At 38.3% G+C, this 17,402-nt stretch overlaps 1 protein-coding gene across 1 annotated transcript in view; it reads right to left on the bottom strand.

Moving 5' to 3' along the window:
- LOC121386130 overlaps positions 1–14,222 on the bottom strand; it is a 47,149-nt gene extending 32,927 nt beyond the window's left edge. Inside the window, exon 1 of the mRNA XM_041516930.1 lies at positions 14,148–14,222. The gene's annotated coding sequence lies outside the window, so the exon portion shown is untranslated. The remainder of the gene's footprint in view (positions 1–14,147) is intronic.
- Between the last annotated feature and the right edge of the window lie 3,180 nt (positions 14,223–17,402).

The following is a 17,402-nucleotide window of genomic DNA, read 5'->3' as shown; positions in this document are numbered from 1 at the left end:
ACAATATAATAAAATCATGCACAAATAAGAAATACAAGTGCAAACCACAAACGACAGGCTGTTGTCAATTTCAGTTAACAGGTGCGTTTGCGGATTTGAAATTGTTGGGTTCGTCTCAAGAAATGAAACGAGAATTCTTGCGCTGTACAAAGAACGTTCGGATGAGGATACGTATTATTCTTTCGTTAAAACCGGTTTTGATCTTGACAACGTACTATCGACAATCGTACATTTCTATTTAAGAATTAATATTTTATAAAGTGTTAGTAGAACTTTCAAAGTTTAGTTTGTATAACACAATGATCATGTATATATTTTTAATAAAATATACTAAAGTAGAAAATGACCGTTTTCACTTTTTAAAATCGACAAATTCAAACAAATATTATTTCGTTCCAAAAGGGTAAAGTTAGTTTGTTTTGTTTAACGACATCAGTGTTAGAGCATATTGATTTAATAATCATCTGCTTTTGGATGTCAAACGTTTGGTAATTTTGACATATAATCTAAGAGAGGAAACGGGCGCATGTGCAGTGGGGAGGGTATTGGGGATCGAAAAACTTGAAATATATTTTCTGGGGGAACATGCCCCATATAAACTTCGCTCAACGCAGTCTATAACCCCCAACCCCGCTGAAATCCCTGCACACGCGCCTTGGAAACCGCTACATTTTTAAAATATATATTTTATTATTATTATTATTTCTATTTAGCAAGGGATCATTTATATGTACCATCCCGCAGTAGGATATCACATACCATGGCCCTTTATATACCATGGCGTACTGGCTGGAACAATCCCGCCGATGGGGATCCATCCTAGACCGACCGCGCATTAAAAAAAACAAAAAAAACACATTTTTAGGTCTAAGTAATGAATCGAAATAACATATAGTCTTCATAAATGTTACGTATATCGAACACACCGCCCTCTTCTTCTACCCCTAGAGCGTTACGTAATTATTAACACCCCCTTATGCCAGCCGCTGGTCACTGTCAAAAGTTCAAGGCAAATCCCCCACCGACTCCTGGAAAGGTATTGTACCATACCTCTATGGATATAAACCAGTTAAATTTTTTCAAAGTCACGTGATAAGCTCAGCGCCTGCGCAAATCGCGTAAATTCCCAGTTCTACTAGCGTCCCGCTAATTGAAGAAAAACAAGCTGGCCATTGGGTTTGCAGTTGACCTAGATAATGTAGATAAGCGAGCATTGCGAAACTATAGCGATGTTGTGGGCCTTTTATGTACCATAGAGAACTGGATCATCTATTCTAAATGCTTAAATAATAAAAATATTCCAGACACTGCAGCTTTAAGATGAAAAAGAAGAAGAAAAAAGAAACAAACAAGACATTTTAATGTATCAGTCCTGACAGGAAAGGTTATCATAGGACAGCGCTGGCAAAATGAAGTACTAGTCCGAACCAAATTGTTAACAACTACAAAAATTACTCTCCTACCTTTAATTGCCGTTAGACCGGCCTCGGTGGCGTCGTGGCAGGCCATCGGTCTACAGGCTGGTAGGTACTGGGTTCGGATCCCAGTCGAGGCATGGGATTTTTAATCCAGATACCGACTCCAAACCCTGAGTGAGTGCTCCGCAAGGCTCAATGGGTAGGTGTAAACCACTTGCACCGACCAGTGATCCATAACTGGTTCAACAAAGGCCATGGTTTGTGCTATCCTGCCTGTGGGAAGCGCAAATAAAAGATCCCTTGCTGCCAATCGGAAGAGTAGCCCATGTAATGGCGACAGCGGGTTTCCTCTCAAAATCTGTGTGGTCCTTAACCATATGTCTGACGCCATATAACCGTAAATAAAATGTGTTGAGTGCGTCGTTAAATAAAACACTTCTTTCTTCTTTCTTTAATTGCCGTTAGATGTCCTCCAAAGTTTGTTCAGACACAAATCGCAAAAAACCCACAAAACACTACACATATACAGATTCCACACATGAGACTGCAACGATGTCGCCGATATCGTCTTTGCTGAGAATGCATACGGAAAAATGCATGCAGTTTTCTGCCGTCTGCCATGTTGCTTGTTTATGGAATACTCTTCAAGAGGGGTGAAAGCCTCCAAAGTATGTGACACAATTAATATGAAACCAATGATCTCTAGTGGTATCATTAAAAAAAATTTAATAATAATAAACAAATAAAATAATAATAATATGGCGTCATCACGTTTGCTTTTATATCATAACATGTTATGACGTTGTTAGATTAAGTCCTATCCTTTCACCCCTCTTGAAGAATATTCCATAAAAAGTCAAAATGTCAGCTGGCACAAAATTACATGCTTTTTGCCCTAGGCGCTCTCGGCGAAGTCGATATAGGTGACATAGTTATCATCTGGTATGTGGAATCTGTGTCATTCTCGTTCAAGATTTGTGTCTGGACAAACTTTGGAGAAAATCTAACGGCAATTAAAGGTAGGGGAGTAATTTTTCGTAGTTGTTAACAATTTGGTTCGGACATGTGCTCATGAATCAAAACAAAAAATATTTTTAAAACAAAGGCAATGAGCAGTAATGGACGCTGTATTCGTGGGAAACTCAAAGTGTTTCTGAAGAAATTAACCCATAGAAGCCGAGCTATACATTCAGACATGAACCAAGGAAATATAAACTGGAGTCTGAGCAACTGTGGCGAAAATAGGCGTCGGAAATGAGGGTAGTAAACGTCGCATGCGACGCGCGACGCCTTGTTTTGCACCCACTGTTGGATGTTTTAAATGTTGTTTTGGTTCCATGGAAAGGCATGCATTTTCTTGGTAAATAAGTGTATGAACCATGATTAAGATAATTTACAGTGGACTTTTCTTAATATAAGTACTGAAAAGTAGAATATTTAGATTCTGGTATGTCAAATACATTTATATTAAAACAGGCTCAGTGAAATCATAATTCCTATTGGAGTATGTCATTTTGTACACACAAATTAAATTATTTACATTAACAAATTATAAATATTGCCAAAGAATACCACTATCATTTCTAATTTCATGAAAATGTGCATGAAAAAGCATTGTTATGTTTGTACATACATGTAAAAAAAGAAAAAGAAAATTAATAACAAAACACAGTATATTTAATATTTAAAATTTCCTATTTATTTTTCATCATTTGAATTTTTTTTATATATGTCTGTTTTATATGTCTGTTATTTTTTTTTATTTTTTTTTTATTACATGTATACATATATAATTTTGTTTTTAATTTTTGATTTTAGTAATGAAAAACAATTGACATCAAATCTTTATTGCACGTGGTCTATTGCGCCTTTTACTCGGCATATCGGAATTCCATTATAAAAGTTGAACAACAACACAAATTAAAGTTACAGTGTCAGGTTACAATATAATAATGTCATGTACAAATATGAAATACAAGTTCAACTGCACTTTTAAAACATTCGTGTGTGTTCGCTATGAACGGAGAACGTCAAAAGTATACGCTCGATTCGTCGCCTTTACGGCCATTGCTTTGCAAACCACAAACGACAGCCTGTTGTCAATTTCAGTTAACAGGCGCATTTGCGGATTTGAAATTGTAGGGTTCGTCTCAAAAAATGAAATAAAAATTCTTGCGCTGTACAAAGAACGTTCTGTTGAGGATACGTATTATTCTTTCGTTAAAACCGGAGGAAACGGGCACATGTGCAGGGGGGAGGGTATTGGGGGTCGAAACCCTTCCCTGACCAAGATAAATATATATATATATATATATATATATATATATATATATATATATATATATATATATATATATATATATATATTTTCTGGGAGAACATGGCCCCATATAAACTTCGCTCAACGCAGTCTATAACCCCCAATCCCGCTGAAATCCCTGCACACGCGCTTTGGAAACCGCTACATTTTTAAAATATATTTTTTATTATTATTTTTTTTATTTTTTTAGCAAGGAATCATTTATATGTACCATCCCACAGACAGGATACGACATACCATGGCCTTTTATATACCAGTCATGGCGTACTGGCTGGAACAATCCCGCCGATGGGGATCGATCCTAGACCGACCGCGCATTTAAAACAAAACACCACATTTTTAGGTCTAAGTAATGAATAGAAATAACATATAGTCTTCATAAATGTTACGTATATCGAACATACCGCCCTCTTTCTCGACCCCTAGGGCATTACGTAATTATTAACACCCCCTTATGCCAACCGCTGGTCACTGTCAAAATTTCAAGGCAAATCCCCCACCGACCCCTGGAAAGGTATTGTACCATATCTCTATGATGTATGTGTGTGTGTGTGTGTGTGTGTATGTATACACAAAGAAAAAAATTACGCACCCCCACGAAATTTCTGACTGACGAATGAAAAATTTGCTGGCATGCAATTACTGACGTAATGAAGGCATGGCAATGTATGTGAAAGGCAAGAACAACATTCTGACAATAGGAAAACACGAACAATTGTCAGCTGTGGTGAATTTTTAATCACAATATGGTTGCAACCTCACCAGTCGTGTTTTCACCCCAAAACATACCCATTATAAGTATGGATCTACAGAGTCCATACGACATTTGCAGATTGTCATTCTGGGTAAAACGTTACGTTCGGTTACCTAGACGACACTGACAGTCCAAACGTGCAATACTTTGTGTACCCTCCACATGCTCAACAACAACAACAAAAATTAAAGTTACAGTGTCTGGTTACCATATAATAATATCATGCACACACACATATATATTTAAATATATATATATATCTCGTATAACTTACCCATGATATCCATGTCATAAGGCCAAACAAAAACAAAATCGTTTGTTTCCGGTCACCCGACCGACCCTAAATTTTGCCACCGACCCTGAACTTTTTTTTTTTGCTGGGGTTGGGTGGGGTGGGGGGAAGCGCACAGAGAAGTTGTGGTCGCGGATCGACAAAGCAGACGACAGAAGTACTCAAGTAGGATAACTCTTACACGTCAGTGTGTGTGTTAAGTGGAGGTTGAGGAGTGTGTGTGCGTGGGGGGGGGGGGGGCGGGGGGCAGCAGCGATGGTTTTTATACACCCCCACCCCACTTGTTGGCGCCTTCTTACGCCGTGCCCTGGACCCAATCACTGGTGTTGTTAGAAACTGGACCCAGACTAGACATGCCTGGACGTTGAATGGATATGAGCATAACTAATTTGTTTGAAATTGGAATCATTAACCAGTGTTCTACGTTGCGACCAAAATGGTCGCCAATGCGACCAAAATGTTGGCGTGGCGACTGACTGAATTTATTATCGTCGCCATCTGGCGACTGACTCCAAAAACGTCTAAGTATTAAATTATTTGTCATGTGCGTTCAGAGTCCTAGCAGCGAAAACAAATGAAATTTGTTGACATCATTGTGCAGTCGGAACATTTCACTATTTACGAAGTTGTCCGATTGATCACTGTGAATTTCGTATTAACATCAGTACATACATATATAAGTAAACAAAACAAAACGCACAGGTTTGGGAGAAAATCATGGTTTTATTTTGAAAGTGGAATACGCAAATGCATTCCCTGCATTCATTGAATGCACACAATGAATTTAAAACACAAATTAATAACCATGTATTCATATACAAACTATACTATTTTTACTACAAAACTACAACTACATACATGCATTTCTTAAACATAGGTATACAGGGTGGGACAGTGGGAGAAAAGTAACATTCGCTTTTAATAACTAACGTCTCCGCTCAATGAAAATTCAAATTAAAGTGGCTCTGCTTGAAAACCGCAGAGGTTTTCAAACCAAACTTCCATCCGATTGTTTGGGGCATCCCAAACAATCCACTGACTGGCGAGACCCAGCATCTGATCCCATCAGGGAATCCCCAATTATTTCCACTCGTGCGTCAATGCAAAATATGATACGGCGTCAATAATTTGTATCTTTGCCATTATTTTTACGAGCAGACATAGCTTCATTGAAAAAAATATCCCTTTACAATTTTAAAAAGGTTCCCCAATGCAAACGTTCCCTCTCAGCAATGTATATGCTACGCGCACTGCCATTGGTCAGTCAATGTCGGCAGACTCGCACAGCTGGCTATAAATATACAAGGGAAACCCAACTATATGCTACGCTCACTGCCAATGGTCAGTTGGTGTCAGCTGACTCGCACAGCTGGCTAAAAATACAAGGGGAACCTAGCTGAAGAGTCACAGCCGGAAGGGCCTATGCCCAGCTGATCGGTGAGCCAAACATCACCCTAACTTAGTGTAAGTGTCCTTTCTTACACAGCATGCATAAGTGCAGGCTTAATTCCTGCTATTAATAACATATTATATGAATAATATTTCCATTAACATCAGTACATATATAAGTAAACACAACAAAACTCACAGGTTTGGGAGAAAATCATGGTTTTATTTTGAAAGTGGAATACGCAAATGCATTCTCTGCATTCATTGAATGCACACAATGAATTTAAAACACAAATTAATAACCATGTATTCCAAAACAACCCAAGCCTGTGGTAAATAGGATATGTGTAGGATGTAGGTGAGCCAAAGGACTTCTTGCAATAATTGATATGTTACACACTTGGCATATGCATCACATATATGTCTCCCACAGTTTTTGTGAAAGTCACAATCAGTAAGTCTGCTATCATCCGCCACAGGTTGCCAGACTGATTTTCTCACTACAAAGCACAACTTATAGTGGATTGTTCAACTGTATCATAGAAACAAAAAAACAAAAACAAAACTGTGGGCAGTTGCAGATAAATACAACCAACAAAACACAAACATAGCAGATATAGTTATCACTGTTGATTACAATGTAGGTAGCTGTCCTGGCAGATAACAGACTAAAAAACTTGACTACACACATATATATATATATATATATATAAAAGATAGGCATAAAAGGGGCAGTAATCACTAACTGAATTTGACCCTCCCCACTGCTTGACCCAATAAACTCGCGACCCTTTGCCGTGCACCCAGGGATGGATCAATGTAATTTTTATAGGCATCACTACGCCAATCTCCTTGAGTCTGTATGAGATCCACTGGAACTCCACACTCTAAGGCAAAGGAGGCCCCACCTCGTCGAAAACTATGCCATGCGTACTTGTCAGGATCAACTCCACAAGCCTGTAGGCAACACTTGAGATGAGACACAAACACCCTATGCGTTAAGGGGAATGGTGCCTACACTAGTTTTATACTGAAACACTGGGGCCTGCAGTGATTGGCGAGGCACTGTCTTTATGGCCAGCCAAAGTGCAGTGCTGGGACATAGAGGAGAATTGGGAATGAAAGGCAGGGGAATTATTAGGGCCCTTTCCCTGTACTGAATGGTTTTGGACCAAAGTACTTTTAGAATGGCTCCTCGTATAGTGAACTGCACATTATGTCGGCTCAAATCCTTAGCTGGGTCAAAGGTCAAAAGGGAAGGGACCAACAGATTAGACTTGCGGAAAAAGGAGAAGAAGGCAACTACACATGCTGCCCAAAATGCAAGATCTTTGGTACATTTGAAATTCAACTGGCTAAAGATGTCCAGCAGAATCTGTAGTGTGATAGGTGCTTTTTGGCACACTGTGTCACCCAACATCCTGCGCGCCCCTTTAATTATGGAGTTTATGAAATGACAGTCCAAAGGATTGGGTTGACCAGCTTCCAGATGAAGGAGTCGTACTACAATTAAGTAATTTTTTATAGATCTGTATTTCAACTTGAACGACAGATAGGCAACATACCGCCCTAGGTCAGTGTGTGAGATAGGGAAAACTGGTATATTGAACAACGTACAAAAAAATGTAGATATGTGCTCAAATATGTTGAGTAAGTTTTTTTGGTAGACTGGGCGAAGACACTACATCTCAGGTTTCGAATTCTAGTATCCAGCACTGCAAGCGGTTCACCTCCACGCGTGCCTAGACAGAAGAAATGAAAGAGACCTGGTTGAGATGTGTTCAAGCAGTATGCCTATGGGAACAGAACATGACAAATAGCTTAAAAAGGATCTAAATGCTTTAGGCTCATGCAGCCTAGATATTATGTCTGCTTTTTCATTGTGCTTTCCCTTAATGTGGCGTGCGAAAATATGGAAAATAAATTTTGCTGAGAGCCAAAATAAATATTGCAGGTATCCCATGATAGTGTTATTACGTGAAGTGCATTTGTTGATACTTGACACTGTAACCATGTTGTCTGAAAAGACATATATGCGGTGATTAGCCCACATGTGCCCCCAGTGATGAGCAGCCATAACCACTGCAAGGACTTCTGTTTCATTAATATGAAGGTGAAACGTTGATGGCAAATCGAGTTGCCAATTGCAATAGTACCAGTTGTCTCCCCAGTGACCTCCTGCTCCTTCCATACAGGCATCTGTATAGATTGCGGACACTGGGAGCTTATCCAATAGCAGGGATTTCCCATTAAAATGAGACATAAACCGTTGCCACCAATCTATGTCTTTGCAAATATCTGTGTGTAACCTAACTTTATGGTGTTGCTGCTGAAGCAACTTAATTGCATTTATGAGCCTGCGCAGAAAAACACGACCACCGTACACTACTGCTGCCGCCCAATTTAACTTTCCCACCAAAGATTGCAACTGCCGTTTTGTTGCTCGGTTACGCTTCCCAAAAGCAGCCAGTTCTTGCTTGAAGGCTGTGAGCTTCTCTGTCGGAAGCTTTAGTTGCATTTCCTTCGAGTCTTATCTCAATCCCCAGACAAATTAGCTTCTGGGTAGGATCTACCACCATGCTCCAGTTGACCATAAACCCCAATTTCCTGACAAGATGGATCAGCTCTGCAAGAGCGTTTGCACATTTTGCTTGTGTAGATTCGCATATTAAAAAATCGTCTATGTATGCTACGATATTCGTAAAACCTTTGCGTGACATAATTCGTCTGACAGCTTGGGACAGTCTATGAAATATGCCTGGTGCCATTTTGGACCCAAATGGGAGTTTAGTATCATAAAAATATTGCTTTTTCCCATCAACTTGCCATTTTAGCCCTGTCACTAGCTGACTGTGTTTGCTTATATTAACCGACCTGTATGCAGATTTTAAATCAACTTTGGCCATAAAGTAGCCTTCCTTTATGAGCTGAGTGGCACTATCTACCGTTTGAAAACGCTATTTTTCTAACTGGCTGACATAATCATTCACTGCTTTACCTACAGGTCTGCTACAGTCATGAATTATACGCACCCCACCATCTGCTTTTGGTATTACTCCTAGCGGGCTTACTATAATGGGGTTTTTATCAACGGCAATGTAGTTCCCATTTAAAATGTCTTCCTCTATCTTTGCTGAGGCTTGTTTATATAAAGGGCTATGTGGCCATGCTGACTTATGATTATCCATTTCGGTCGGAACAGGATTATAATGTTTTGCAATGATATCAAAGCCGTTTCGGATGCCCTCCAAAATGAACTCCCTATCAAAATCTTCACAGTGTAATTCATCCTCCCAAGCTGCCAAGTTTAGGCCACACGAAGGTTTTACTGGTGGGGTTTTTATTCGGAATGCAGCGAGCCTGGGTGCATTTTAAAGCAGCCGGGTACACTGCACACATGTTCATAATTGCACCCGTTGAGGAGGCACCCAAATTTTGAATTGAATTTTCTACAAATAATCTTGCCATCCCCTGTGTGTGTAGCAAAATTTGGTTTGGGCCTGTTTGGTACATATTTGGGTTTGAATGCCTGACCCTGTACTTGTGATGTCTGCCTTATTCTGAGAAACCCTGCTGATAGGTGGCCCACAGCTGTTCCCCATCTAAATTTATGCATGTTCTGTAATCGCCTGTATTCCCTATCGTATACATACACGGACACCAAATCATGTGTGCTGATCAGGCTGTATACATGGGATGTGTAAGACAGATAGTCAAAAATTTGCCCCATCGGTATGGTACCCTCCTGTACTAGCCTGTTTCCTAGTTCCTGACCTACAGATGAGTTCAAATTCATCGTTAGTGGATACTACCCTTTCAGACACTGTGGATGTACCAGCAACAAAATCTACTATTTCGTAGTGATTTGACTTAGGCGCACTTAGCGATTTTAAATATACTTGGGGGGCCAGGACAACATACCTGTAACATTATCTGGATGCATTGTTTCTGCAGTCACACGTCTTGTTGTCTGATGGCTCTCAAATTGCTGCAGAAGCTGCTGGACAAACTCATTGTCTGCTGATGTGGTTTGGTTTGTGGGTGGGTCGGCTTCCTGTTCATCGGTGTGCCGCTGGCCAGGCTCTTCTGCTTGCATCCTTCTTGGTGTTCTCTTGCTATTTGAGGTACTGCAGTGGTTGCTGGTTCACTTTGGAAAGTGGATGCAATACTTTTTATGAGAAGTTTTTGTTGGCCGATTGGCAACTTTGTTTTCTTCAAGTCGTCCATTTCCAAACATGACAAGGCCTCTATGGAGGAAAACCCTAAGGACATCACCACTTCCATTGTCTCAATAGAAATTTTCTTGACTGATGCCCATGTCCGCACACGGCCTTCCTCAACGAACATTTGCTCAGAGTCGGCCATTTTTGTTTGTTGTTTTTACGAAACACGAATTTATTGTCGGTACAATTCGGAACTCATCGTTGATTTTAGTAATTTGGCGAAAACAATCCAGATACTTACAACACATTCATAAATGATACAAAATTAGTAGTGTCGCACTGTGGCGAGTAACATTTTAAGCTTGGCTAGTAAATTTAGTTTGTCCACTAGCCAAAGAAGAGTAAGTTATAAAACCGAGTGTAGAACACTGTTAATAACACGTGCTCTTATTAGGTACCACGGTAATTGGTGACACACGAGATCGCATGACAGTACGGTAACGTGTGTGGCGATTAAACGGCTTTTATTACAAACTGCTAAATACTGTAGGCCTATAGAGGAAAATATATCGTATTATCGTAACTCCAGATATCTCATACATTGTAGGTTTGTTTTCCAAAAACAACAACGTGCGATCTCAACAAAACAATCAAGGATTTCTCGATACCACATGCACAAACTGCAAAGGTGAAGGTCATTTGAGGAAGACATGGTACAATTTTCGTTGTTGGCTACTGCTTAGGCCTAGTACCCGGGTGTAGCCTGTAGGAAGATACCAACAAGTGGGGTGGGTGGGTACACACACATATACAATTAATATATAGACCATCGATGCTGCTACAAAGTACCCCCTTCCCCGCTTCTTCGCCAGTGATGTAGATAGGCCTATCAACTGTTGAGCATGGGTAATAATTAAATAAACGGAATATTCAAGAATAATCACAAACATTAAACAGTTCACATTTATTTTAGTGTTTCAGTTAATTTGGGAATAAATTAATTTGGGTGATTTTAGCATGGGTCCGTTCAATAGGCTAATAAACATTAAAACTATAAGTCCGTCCCACAGGGAACGCCTTAGCCAGAGTACTCTGCCTGTAAGAGAGCTAGACGGACATTTGAACATAAACACGCTCTCATTATTTATGTCCAAATGTCCGTCTAGCTCTCTTACAGTCAGAGTACTCGGGCTAGGAACGCCTTTTTTTATTACTATGAAATTTACTACCAGTTATTCATTTCTAAGCCGATTGATTTGTAAATTGCACACAAAATTAGTATTGTTTTATTATTTCCAATACAAGTTGGACAAATCTGTGAACTTTTTGTGCAGTTTTTATCTACTGACTGGATAAATCTGTGAACTTTTTGTGCAAACATCTATTGACCAACTTGGACAAATTTGTGCAGTCAAAACTGGACAAAGCTGTGAAGTTTCTGTGCAGTCATCTACTGACTTTTATTGGTGAAAGGAATAGTTTGAACTTTTTTTGTTTTCCTGTCTTTTGAAAATGGCATGTGAAACTTAAAACTGACATTGACAGTGAAATTGTTTTTATTTCTCTCTGGCTGCAAAGAGTAAACTAAGATTGTTCAGACAGCTTGCCTTCATGCCTTTCATCTTGAGACTGAGTTTTTCTCTGGAAAACATATTTAAGGTAGGGTAACCTTTGAACAAAAAAAACAAAACAAAACAAACAAACAAAAAAAACTACCTACCTACCTACCCTACTTTTTTTGGCCATGTTACCTGAAACAAACTTCTTCTTTTTTTTTGGCCTAAACCCATGTGATAATTTACTTTATTAACCCGGTTAATAATGGTATGCAAATTTACAAGCTATCTAGGTAATGTGTTGCTGTGGATGGGTCATTTGCTTACAAGCCAACAAGACCCGTGTACCTGAGCGTAACGTTTTCAAAGATTTGTTTAAAATGCGTGACGTCAAACTTATCTGTGCTAATCGTGATGACGTCATATTATCGATGGCGGCGACTTTAGTACTGTGATTTACTAAAAAATTAATTAGAATATTATTTTAGAAGTGTTATAGGATAAATAGAATTTGCTACTCGTGTTTTTAAATATGTAAAATATCAACCTCAACAAATACCGATCAACATAGACTCGGCTGATATTTTCCATATTAAAAAATACTCGTGACGAATCCTGGGTTGGGTTTAGGTTTTTTGTTTTTATTTCATTGAAATAATTTATTTAAAAAATAATTATGTTGACAAATTTGGTTGAATTTACACTACTCTGGAAACGAATAATTTATGAGTTTAAACACGTCTTCATATTAAATCGCGATAACAAGCATTGAATAGAACCCGGAAGTAAACAGCGAAGAATGGAACGAGGCGTTTTACAAATTAAAACTTTATTAAATGCTGTTACCGTTTTTTATTGCAAACACTCGAGTATTTTCAGTCAAATATGTACACATTTAATGGTTTTGGCATGGTGGATATATGACAGAAAGTTGTAAGAATGGTAGGGAGTAGCCTACAATTATACATGGTTGGGGAAAACCTACGATATGTGACGATATGACTGAACATCATTTTGTTCTCCTGGGGTTTTTTAAACCACCAACTGCGGAATTTCGTAGCACCAGTTATGAACATTTTATGATGGAGGTAACAGTGTGGACATATATATATATATATATATATATATAAGGGACACACATATTGCGTAACAAAATCCTAAAATATAATTATCGAAAATAAAGTATAATAGCACAGTATTATTAGGGGCCGTCCATAATTTTCAACATTTTCACGAGCGTACAAACCGTACGCGGGGGTAGGGGGTTAAGGGGACAGCGTACACTTTTTTTTGAAAATGAAAAATGTCGATCAACATTTTTCATTTGGGGATGTACACTTTTAGGGGGGAGTGAGGTGGTCAAAAGTATACGGTTTGTACGCTCGTGGAAATTATGGACGGCCCCTTACTTAATATATCATGATTACATTAGGCCTATGCAGAAAAAGTTAAAGAATAATATTTTTAACAAAATATTAAACTTTATATAACTTCACGTTAATGGCAAGGGATTTCGCCATAATTTCTGAAATAAAATATAATACTGACTTATGTCCAAAATATATTACAAATATGTGTGGTTTCGTGTACTGAAGTCAAAGTAATATTCTGTGGGGAGAAAAAGAGGGAAATATATACATTTTATAATATAATTTAGAGCCGGGACCCAAAATGTTACCATTTTTGATACCGACCCATAGGACTACGTGTAATGGTTTGAGACAATCAATGCCCCCGAAGTTACCCAACTAGAGCTACCAAATTTCATCTACAAATAATAACAATAATAATACCTGCAAAAACAAGTTTCCCAGCTGAAAAAGGAACTTAATAATAAGTCAAATAAATTTTAAAAAAAACAAAAACAAAAAAACACCCACCACCAAACACCAAACAAACAAAAAACCCTGAAAAGCATATATAGACTATTCAATGTAAGGATGTTTCTTATTTTTCAAAGAAGTGGACAAGTATTGGGTTTAGAGTTAGAAATATTAATGTTAAAAAATTGCACCCTTCTTCAACTTGACCTACAGACAATATGTATAAATCGAAAGTATGTTCCGATTCTATCAACGTCAGTGTCATCGACCTTGCCAGTCTTGGTGTAGGACTCATTTTGTAATTTGGTCACTTGTAATTCATTGGCACAGCATATTTCTGGCTGACAGGAACATATTTTAGAATGCACGCCTTCACTAACACATGAAATTCAATATTAATTACATTATACTTTATGTAAGATGTCTACTTACTTTTCAGTTGATCGATTTAAAAACGCGGCTACACCAACTAGTATTCTTCCTGTCCTGCGCAGCAGAGCATGTACAAATGGGGTGTTGGTAAAACGCGGACCGGAACGGAACGGAACCAGATACCTATTGTACGTTTTGGAGTTGTTGTTGTTGTTGTTGTGTGTGTGTGTGATCGTGTTTGTGTGTGTGTGTGACCGTGTTTGTGTGTGTGATCGTGTTTGTGTGTGTGTGTGATTGTGTTTGTGTGTGTGTGTATGTGTGTGAGCGTGTTTGTGTGTGTGTGTGTGTGTTTGTTTTGTTTTGTTTGTTTGGGTTTGTTGGGGGTTTTTTTTTTTTGGGGGGGGGGAACATGCTATTGTTTTTTAGTTTTTGTATTTTTTATTGTATTATATTTGCACATCGCATCACATCACATCACATCACATCACATCACATTATATTATATTATATTATATTATATTATATTATATTATAATTATTATATTATATTAATATTAATTTAATTGATTATTCTTTTCTGGGGCGGATCTAGGAGGGGGGGGGTCCAAGGTGTCCGGACCTCCCCTCAAATTTGAGAAGTGCCCCTTTTATTTAGAATTTTTAGGTTTTTTACAAATTTATTTATTCTGTCAATGTATAGAACTCTGTAGAATACGTCTGCCAGTGTCCCGGTTGTAGCACTATTATATTATGGTCCATGTGAACCGTGTGTAATTTTTCAATAGTGCCTTTTCATAATGTTATGATGCCCTTTTTGTCTTGGGCATCAGAAAAGCTGGATCCGCCCCAGGTTTTTCCCCTTTTTCCCTATTTTAATAAAAACTGTTAATATTCCAGTTAAAACATTTGAGAAAACACAACGTAGTGCATTTATTTCTTTTTCTTAAATGAGTGCCGTTCTGAATAAGTCGCCGCTACATGGGTCATCTGTACGTAAAGCATACTGTTATACACCTAATAGCCATTGCTTATAATATGTCGTGAAACAACACAATATTCCACCTCAGTGTGAGCGCTGTCAGTGTATTCTGACGGTACGCCACATTTTGTTAGTGTCCTCATCTCAAAGAAACTCGAAAAGATATATTTGGACAAAGAAATGTAATGGCATCATTTCGTTTCCATCCATAACTTGTATTACAATTTCTTCGAAATACTGACTTTTATTCAAAATTTTAGTTGTATCTATCTGTGATATTTGTATTTTTGCACAGTCCTTTACTCTGTGTTGTTATTTCCTGTTGAATTTTTATGTTGATGTTGAACATCACTTTATTTGTTTGACTTTACCATAGTTTGACACCCAATAGCCGATGTATTTTTTGTGCTGGGGTGTCATTAAACATCCAATCATTCATTCATTGAAACAATACATTGCTTTCGTTTCAGAAACAAGATTAGGTCTATACTTTTGAAAAATACTTGGATAACATTATATACTGAAGTTTCGTAGTCCATTTCGTGCAAAATGTATATTATTCTGTTTCAGCCAAAGACTGATTACAGCTAAAAAAAAAAGTTGACAAATAAAGTCGTTGACTGATTATTTATTTATTTATTTATTTATTAAAATTATGATTTATTTATTATCCTGAACATGGGGCATTGGCTGGGACGGGAGTTTTGAAACATAATTATTTATAAAGTTGTTGTTTTTTGGGAGAGTTGTTTTGTTTGTTTGTTTTAAAATAATGAAAATAGATGTGGGGTGGGGTAGGAAACGTTCCATACTGCATCGTAAGACTAATAATGATTTGAAGATTAAAGCGGGTCGGTTATGACAACACAAAGGGATAAAAATGGTCAAAGCTACTTTGATGTTCCCCAGTTCATATATGATTTGTCCATTTCATTCTTGAGAGAGAGGGCAGGGGCGTAGGCTTCGGGGTGGGAGATGGGGGGGGGGGTTTCCCCCACTGAAGCAAATGATCCGCTTTCAGAACTAAAACATACACGTTTATACATATGGAGTTTCTTGTGCTGCAAAAACAAAATAGAAGAAGGGTTCACTTGGTTCATATTCGAACACACACACCCCACCCCACCCCCCGCCGCCCCTCCCAGGTCCTGATCACGTTACGCCCCTGGAGGATAATGTTTCTTAAAAATATGAACACTTTGCCATATAATCCTCTTTTATTTTCTCTCTTTAAAACAAAAACAAAATATAAACATAAAAAGGGGCAATGATAAAAAACAAAATCCTACCAAAATATTTATTAAAACGTAGTAATATATAGTAGGGTCTAGTAGTGCGTAGTAGTAGTAGTCAGTGGCGGCTCCAGTGGTGTGTGAATAGGGTGGCTAGCCACCCCCTCCCTTCCTGGGTATATTTGTTTTAATGTTCATTCCAAACATATACTGTTACTTCAAAGTTTTGTTCAGAACTATGCAAATAAACCATTCTGTTAGCGAAAATAATATGCATTAAGTGAGCGCTTTACTACTGGAACATGTCCCGCCCTTGTGTCGAAATGTTTACATCGTTTGAATATATGGTGTTGTAATTGTTTGTATGACAATAATCTCATTTAAAAATAAAATAAAATAACGCGATAACAGTCATTTAAAGCTTTTATCGTGCAGTTCACTCTGTGTTGTTGGGGAGACGGTTTCGGTGCAACAGTACGTAAATGTGGCAATTGTAGATGTCCAATATCGTTGAAATGCTCATCGAAGAAGTAAATAAGCGTCCGTCACATTCGTGAACGGGAACAACACTTCAGTAAGTCTATCTCAGGTCCGTATGAACGATAGCTAGAGAGTGTGAGTCGGGGGGGGGGGGGGGGGGGGGGATTGGGGGGTCCCTACTGAGTGCACAAGCCAGTTGTTGTTGGGTCAGGTCAGGTCATAGGGTTTTACGTGCACATTTAGAACAAGCTATTGTAGCGCACGCTTGTCGTGTGCACAAGAGCCGGCCTTGGCCGGATCCTCCGTCCAAGACAGGAAATGTTGTTGTTTTTCTAATTTTTATTTATATGGGGTAGGACGAAAAAAAAAACCCACTGATGCACAGGCGGATCCATGGTTGTGTGTGAATAGCGTGGCTAGCCACCCACTCCATTTCTAGACATTTTTGTTGAATGTCCATTTCAATGATATTTAATACATTTTACGAATTTACTCGCAGTCGCTCGACTGATCGACATTTAACATTTTTAGCAAAATACATTAAACAGCACCCCACTTTCAATAATTCAATATTTCTCTGAATTATGAACCGTCGGTCTAATTCAGTTATTTATATAAAATATC

Source organism: Gigantopelta aegis, chromosome 12, assembly GCF_016097555.1.
Source record: "Gigantopelta aegis isolate Gae_Host chromosome 12, Gae_host_genome, whole genome shotgun sequence".
Classification (NCBI taxonomy): Eukaryota; Metazoa; Mollusca; class Gastropoda; order Neomphalida; family Peltospiridae; genus Gigantopelta; species Gigantopelta aegis.
Note: the sequence above shows the minus strand (reverse complement) of the source record. Positions and strands in the feature narration are given on the sequence as shown.